General features: G+C 33.7%; 1 non-coding gene across 1 annotated transcript; it reads right to left on the reverse strand.

The window, feature by feature from the left end:
* Positions 1–8380: 8380 nt before the first annotated feature.
* On the reverse strand, positions 8381–8453 carry TRNAI-AAU (transfer RNA isoleucine (anticodon AAU)). The gene has a single exon. It is a non-coding gene; the product is annotated as a tRNA-Ile (tRNA).
* Between the last annotated feature and the right edge of the window lie 205 nt (positions 8454–8658).

Below are 8658 nucleotides of genomic sequence, written 5' to 3' on the forward strand. Positions count from 1 at the left end.
AATTATTAATTACAAAGGTTTAACAATGAAATGTTAAAAATGCGTCTCTTAAAATATTCATCTTATTTTGATAAAAACAGAAAGAAAAAACAATTTGAATATTTTTTAACATTTCTCAGAGTCACAAACTTAGGATTTTCCCAAGGAAAAAGTGTTGATTGTATAAGACTTTTTTTTTATTTATTTTTTATTTTTTGATTCCAAGAACCTCAAGATATCAAACGTGGAAAAAAAAAGAACATATGTTACTGAAAACCCATGAAAATAAAAACACCGACGTCGGATTAAACAGAACACTCCAGATATTGAGGTGTCTAGAGGTGAACTCTTAGCTAGGAGATGAGCACTAGGAATAAGTTTTAAAATGTATATACATTTAAGATAGTTAAACATTTACGGTGTACAGAAATGTGCAAAATAATTGAATATTTAGTAAAGGCAGCGGTAATAGTTTAAATACAGTTTTTCTGTTTTCACTTAGAAATGAGCGGTTAACAAAATATTGTAGTATCCACTCAGATAAAATTTCTCTTTTAAAATCAAAAGAGAGGTAAACTGTTTTCGATATTGCAGTATTCGTTGCTGTGACAACGCTGTGTTCACATCCGTAGGTGTAAGTACACGTACGCGGTTCGAGACCTGTACACAGATACCCACCTACTTGTTGTCGAGTATCAGTAACCTACATACGATATTTGTAGTGTAGCTATATAAAATAGCATATGCGACTATATCTTGGCACCTGTCCAAGTGATGCATTTCTTAGGAAAAATAACAAACTGCTAGCTATTACTTCAAGGAAACCTTTTCTCAGAATCGAATACCTTATGTGTACTCCTTCTGGTCGTACTGATACTTTAAGATAAGCTTAAAGCAGCAATAGAAAGCAGATGATGTGATGGTGCAGATAGTTCAAAGCTATATCACCCTGAGACATTTTTTTCAATTTCTTTATTCGTTTGTTTTTTTTAAATTTTAAACAGTGTTTCGTGTGCCAGTGTTATGGACCTCCAATAACCAAAGGTAAAAAAACACACACATAAAACGGAAGAACTCACAGAATTCTCTCAATAAATAACAGTTATAAAACTGTTAAAGATTTTAGCAAATTGTCACGTGAGTTGATTAGTATTTTCAAGCTGAACGACATCTGAAGTGGAGCATGGGTTAACGGCATGCCAGAGACAATTAAACCGCAGCACTCGCCGCCTATATGGCTACTCTTAAACAGTAGAATTGTCTGTCTTTTTCAATAATGCGCGCACAGCTATAAATTCGAAATGTTTACAACTGCATGCCACAGACTCGAACCTTAGACCTTCCATACCGATATCTAGCACATTGACCAATATGCCGTGCCTGACCAACCAAGTGGTTTAAAAGCACGATGCATTGAATTATGTATAAAAATCATTCAAAGTTCACTTATTTTCTTACTTAACCACAAAGCTGCAAAATGGACTGTCCATGCGGAGATTGAACCTCAGATTTTAGAGTTACAATATTTTCAATCCTGAAGACGAAAGGCGGAAGACTTTCAAAACATTGTCCTCTACACTTGTGTCTCCACAACAGGCAGTTGCCGTCCATTCTACAAGGTTTCATCACACAGTCCTTTCAGTTTTTACAGCGTATGTATGGTGAAGAACCACTGTAGTTGTGAAAAGATATTTAAGTGAAGAGAAAAATATAAAAGCTAATATTTGTAAGAGCATAAAAACTACACACATCTTCATGATTGCGGTTGTCGTCACGCAATCTGTGCATTAGTAAAGTTAAACCATTTAATAATAACTTGAGCGTGACGTCACTTTTCTATCTCGTATCTTTGTTGGTCGTTCTTTCATAAACAGAAAGTCATGTATAACAATCACGTCACACAAAAAGTAATAATTAAAAGTAAATCCCTTTCCAATTAAATACACTCTTAAAATAATCTATCTATTATGTGGTAATTTTAACCATCTATTGTCTATAATACATTTGCAACACACACTCCTATCAAAATATCTAACTTAAGTTGTGACACAACAGTCATTATGCAGAGTTATAAAGTTAAAATTATAAATTCTATACCCGTGGTGGGTACAGAAAAGGTAGCCCACCATGTAACTTTGTACTTAACTACATATAAACAAAGGCCCCGTCATGGCCAGGTGGTTAGAGCGCTCAACTGGAATCCTCGTCATACCAAACACGCTCACCCTTTCAGCCGTGGAGACATTATAATGTGACGGTCAATCTCACTATACGTTGGTAAAAAAGTAGCCCAAGAGTTGACGGTAGATGGTAGTGACTAGCTCTAGTCTTGCATTCTTAGCTTAGGGACAGGTAGTGTCGCTTTGCGCGAAATTCAAAGCCAAACAAATAAACGTACAAACAAACAAAACTATTTATGTATAATTTTAAAAAAATTGTTCGTATAGGCAAAACGCATGTATTTCACTTCAGATGACTCGCTGGCAATCGTGAAGACTTATACCGCTAAAACTGAGTTTCGATAACCTTAGTGGATACAGCATAGAAAGTCCATTGTTTAATGTCGTGATTGATAGCAAACAAATGAACGAAACACACACACATATATAACTTTAAGCTCCTGTCTTATAAACGGAAAAGGATCGTTGAGATACATTTGTTCTTTCGCTATTACATTCGTTTGTCTGATTGGTTCGCGTATCTCGTGTCTGATTCACATACGTAATTACTTTGTTTTTGGAAAAATTAGAACTAAGCATTTGGGAGAAAACAAAATCGCATTGAATATGATAGGTGGATCTTGTAAAACTTTTCTGGGTAATATATATATATTACTTAAAACATTTGAGAATCTTCTCTACGCTTTAACTACCTCAAAAGGTTATCGTGTTATATTTCATTACTCAATCATTTAGTAGGATGTTTAAGGCGCTCATACATTTATCATTTTAAGATAAACTCTAAAAGGCTCCGGCATGGCCAAGCATGTTAAGGCGTGCGACTCGTAATCTGAGGGTCGCGGGTTCGCATCCCGGTCGTACCAAACATGCTCGCCATTTAAGCCGTGGGGGAGTTATAATGTGACGGTCAATCCCACTATTCGTTGGTAAAAGAGTAGCCCAAGAGTTTGCGGTGGGTGGTGATGACTAGCTGCCTTTCCTCACGTCTTACACTGCAAAATTAGGGACGGCTAGCACAGATTGCCCTCGTGTATCTTTGAGCGAAATCCAAAAACAAACCAATCCTGTGTCTGAAATTCTCGTATTACATATAATAACTTTATTAATAATGGAAACATTTTCTTCATCCAAATAAATTACAATGATAAAACGAATAAAATAAATTGTTTCTATAAATATAGAAAGAAATACTTCGCTCAACTGTTCATAGGGAAACAGTTGTTCCTGAAGCTCACATCAAACCTAAGCCTAAGTCACAAACCATTTAAATGATACGAATTATGACAAGTGACCACAACTTTGACATCTTTTTGGATGAGAAGTACAGAAATAGTACATATTTATTGAAAACTTGGGTGGGATCTTTCAAAATCCGGGACTCTATTCCACTGACAAACAGCACATAGTTAAGCCATTGAGTATTAAGTATCCGACAACGGCAGAAAACTTGTGCTAGTTTTCAAGTACATTGTGTTACGTCACACATCTTCAGATTATAATGTTATGTAACAAACCCTCAAAAATGTAAAGGGAAGAACAGGTCTTGGAAGTATTATATCTTTATTATTAACGTTGTACATGATGTAAGTCTTGGAAGTTTTAAGTCCTTGTTATTAACGTTGTACATGATGTAAGTCCTCAATTAGGACTGAAATGGTACTTTCTCTTCACGAGTACATATATTTCTAAAAACATTTCACCTTCCTTTTGTATGTATGAAAATGTTCACGTCTTTTACGTAACAACATTTCTACGTGAACCATTTCTTCAAACCATTTCCACCAGTTTATTTAATTTTTTCCAGGTTCCACAACATCGGTTTCTTAGAAGGATTTTTCTTCCCGAAATTATACTTTCGGCGACATTACATCCATTAAGATAAGCAAATGTCTTGAGTAGTTTTGTAATAGTAAGTTTTTAGTTTATGTTGTGATATTTTAAGTAGCTTATTATGTTTGCAATTCGAGACAGACGTAGTTAAAGTTTGATTATAACACTGACAAATGTGTTACATTATCTTGTAATAGAGACATTTGTTTTGGGCTGAATGGTTTGAGTGAAAACAGAAATTTATCACAAGGTTTGTTGTGAATAAATATTCCGTGAAATAAAATAGTTCTTCCCTAGATATTCATTTTGTTTGTATTTTGGAATTGCTTTTAATCTTACTGATATATTTGTTGACAAGTATTAATTAACATAATTGTAAAACATTCCTTATAAATATTCCATGTCTCTTAACATGTTCTATAAGAAATGTGAAAGCAGCATACATTATCTTTGACCATAAACTTTGAAGTAACCACTGTTACAACTGTATCTATATAAGACGCGCTAAACAACTTCAGAAATTAATTATTTAACTGTGTGCTCTGAGTTATAGGGAGATTCTTGGCTGAAAATCCATTTTAATCTCTAGGAGTTTCACCATTTCAATCGGAACTATAGGGTACACCTTAATTCTTAAAAAAAACCACTTTAATTCTTATAAATACACCTTAATCCTTAAAAAATCACTCTAATCCTTATAAAATACACTTTAATCATTATACAATCTACTTTAATTCTCATAATCTTTAAAATCACATAATCTTTAAAAATTCACTCTAATCATTATAAAATAACCTTAAACTTATAAAATCCACTTAACCCTTATAAAATACACCTTAATCTTTAAAAATTACTCTAATCCTTATAAAATACATATTAATCTCTATAAAATGCACATTAATCATTATAAAATCCACTTTAATCCTTAAAAATCCACCTTAATATTTATAAAATACACCTTAATCCTTATGAATTACACCTTGATCCCTGTAAAATACGCATTAATCGTTATAGAATGCATCTTAATCCTCTTTAAATACACGTTAATCCATGTAAAATACGTATTCATCCACATAATAAGTAATGTAATATTAGTCAGTTCATGTCCCTAATAATAAGGCTGAGTACGTATAACAAATGTAACGCAGACAATAGGATGAAGAGAAGTTTCATTCGAATAACAAAGCTCAGTATTTTTCACCTAATTAAACCAAATTAACGTATTTGAGATAGATGCTCGCTTTGTTCACAAATATGATAGGCTTCATAAATATATCGTGAAACAAAGTTATTGATAAATATCGACAACACTCCATTTTCTTACAGAAGTTTTATAATTCTTTTATTTATATATTCAGCTACTAATTTACAATAATTTATATCAGTAAGGTTAATCTACGTTCTTGTGGCTTTCGACCACAAACAATAATCATATCGACATATAGGACAGCTAACGGACATTTTACTATGTGGGTTCGTAATTAGAAAAGCAGATTTGAGAAAAGATCTTGTGTTTAATGTCGATTTATATCTTACTGGTATTAACTCTAACAACTAAGAGATTCCATATAATAAACAAAGATCTAGTTCCGGTTTACATGCCAAAAATTGAGTAAGCATGAAGAACCACTAGGCCTAAAACATGTGATAAAAATCACATAAACTACACATCTTTTTTTTCCTTCACTGCAGTCTTCTCAATTTGTTAATTTCAAATTGAAAATCAGAAGCATGTAAACCTAACATTTCAGATCAGTCTCTTATCTCACACAAGCCACTGTCCAACAGGCCTTTCGTAACTCCACAGCTCGAAATATTTTATCAGAAATTTTATGCCTGAAGATCTTCATGGATTAAAAAAATAAAGAAATGAAAAAAGTAAAATATATTTAAAACTACCCATTGTCTTCCCAGATAATATATGAAGTAGTTCATTAATTATGGTTTTCAAGAACTAACTTCAAGCAGATAGGGCATTTGTGTGTTAAAAAATTGTTTCATTGTTAAATCAGAATAAAAACAAAATATCCGCGTCACTGTTGAAACACAATAAGCGCAACAAGAGGATGTCGCTAATATAACACAATAAAGAAATTGTTATAACATAATAACAACAATATAACGATATTATTGTTAAGACCATTAAGACCATGACAAAAACAGAACGAAACCGATTCTAAAAAAGTCAAGAAGAAAATGAACCTAAATATAAAACAATCATATATTCACTTATTTTAAAGAAAAGTTTCTCTTATTTTACGTTGATTAGAAAACATTAGAACTAATAACACTGCACAAATATAGTTTTGGTTTTGCTTCATCACGTAGGAACTCTGAAAAATAGACAGTTAACTGTTCACCGACAATAATGTATTTAATTGCGTTTATGTTTCTAATACGCTATTAAGTTCAACATAATTAAAAGTATTTTGCTCCTGATTTTCGATTGTTTTCAATGTCCGGTGCATCACGTTGCAGTGTCCAACAGCAGTCAGCAAGCATTGACGGATTCCAGTTGCCCTGATATCGTTTTTCCATTGTAGCAATGTCCTGGTGAAACTGAAAATTTCTATGAAACGGTACGTGATGGGCAAATCTGGATGTAATTTTCGTGATCAGCAGCCAAAAATGTATACAGAACACCCAACAGTATTCAAGATGCAAACACTTTGTTGTGCAGTGTTATTATTACATTGCTTATCGATCGGGGAACGTTTTAGAGAACAATGATCCCAACGTTACTGACGTATTATTTACCAGTTTCTTTGCTGGGCCCAGGAATGGCCAGTGGTTAGAGCGCTTGATTCGTAGTCTGATGATCACGGGCTCGAATCTCCATCACACCAAGTATGCTCGCACTTTGAGCCATGGAGGCATTATAATGTTACGCTAAATCCCACTATTTGTTTATAAGAGTACCCCAAAAGTGTGCGGTGGGTGGTAATGACCAGCTGCCTTACCTCTAGTCTTATACTGCTAAATTAGGGATGATTAGCGCAGATAGCCCTCGTGTAGCTTTACGCGAAATTAAAAAATAAACAAACAAACGGAACGCAAACATGGCAGGAGTATTCTGGGAGTCTAGCAGCTTTCTCTTCGCGCCTCCAGGGGTGTAAGGTTTAATGCAGAGTTTAGAAAATAATGAGTAAAAGAATTAATTAATTTCTAACCAAGTCACCCGACAAAGAAACAGTTAAAATGTTCTATTACAAATCGTGGGCATGGGCCGTTCCATCCGCTATTTTGAGCTGTAACCGTTGCTATGATGCAAAGGAACCTTTACTAGGCACAGAAATATACTTCACTTTCGTTTGGCATCGGCTTCACGTATTATGCAACCGACTTTCTCGTTCTGTTGAGCCTCGTGACTTTGAGGCGATAATTTGAAATTGTCAAATTAGAATAGTTCGTCTTGTTATTTATTTAAAATCAGTCTTTAAGTACTTACTAACAACAAGTTGTAGCACAAGACAAATAACACTGCACAAAAATTTTTTTGAAAAGTTTTGCTTCTTGAAAAGTATTTGCTGATTGTGACAGGTACCTGGTGGGTATGCACAAATATAGTTTTGGTTTTGCTTCATCACGTAGGAACTCTGAGAAATAGACAGTTAACTGTTTACCGACAATAACGTATTTAGTTGCGTTTATGTTTATAATACGCTAGTTCAACATAATTAAAAGCGTTTTGCTCCTGATTTTCGTTTGTATTCAATGTCCGGTGCATCACGTTGCAGTGTCCAACAGTAGTCAGCAAGCATTGACGGATTCCAGTTGCTCTGATATCGTTTTCCGTTGTAGCAAAACTGAAGCTTTCGATGAAATGGTACATGATGGGCAAATCTGGATGTGATTTTCGTGATCAGCAGCCAAAAATCTATAAGGAACACCCAACAGTGTTTAAGAAACAAAAACTTTGTTGTGCAGTGATAAGCGAACAACCCCCTTTTATTAGACATTTATACCATTATCTATTTCTATTTTTGTTTATATATATATTTTACTTGAACTACTTCCATCTTTGTTTAGTTAACACATTTTTAAAAGCCAGCAAAAGATCTAAATAAAAATCTGTAAAGATAGTCAGTCCTATAGTATTGAGAGTAGCAAGAAACACTAATATTGTGCTCTTTATAAAACTGGTCCTTGTACAACATGTTAATTTTAAACCGAACGGCACCTTATGCTTGAAACAGCTGGACAATTAATTTATTTGTTAATTAAATTAAATTAATTAATTTGTTGATAAACACAAAGGTACACTGTGAGTAATGTCAACTCCTTCTCTCTCTCGGTGTTTGGGTAAGAAATGTTCATACTCTGGAGAGTTAGGTTCTCTATGACCTCTTCCTCCGAAATTTTATCGGTAAAATAACCACTTATAAATGAAATGGTCTGTATGGGGATCAAACCCACGACTTTCGCGTTATTAGCACAACGCTCTAGCCAACTGAGCTAACAGGCGTTATGTATCAAACCCTTGATATCGAAACTTAATTTTGAATATTTTAAGCTCTTCTCGTAAATATGTTTTAGAGCTAATAACACATAACTTCTAGCAAATATATTTTAGACCTAATTATACATGGCTTCTGATAAATATGTTTTAAATAATTAATTATACATGACTTCTGATAACTATGTTTTAGAACTAATTATATATAACTTC

Source organism: Tachypleus tridentatus, chromosome 7, assembly GCF_004210375.1.
Source record: "Tachypleus tridentatus isolate NWPU-2018 chromosome 7, ASM421037v1, whole genome shotgun sequence".
NCBI lineage: Eukaryota > Metazoa > Arthropoda > Merostomata > Xiphosura > Limulidae > Tachypleus > Tachypleus tridentatus.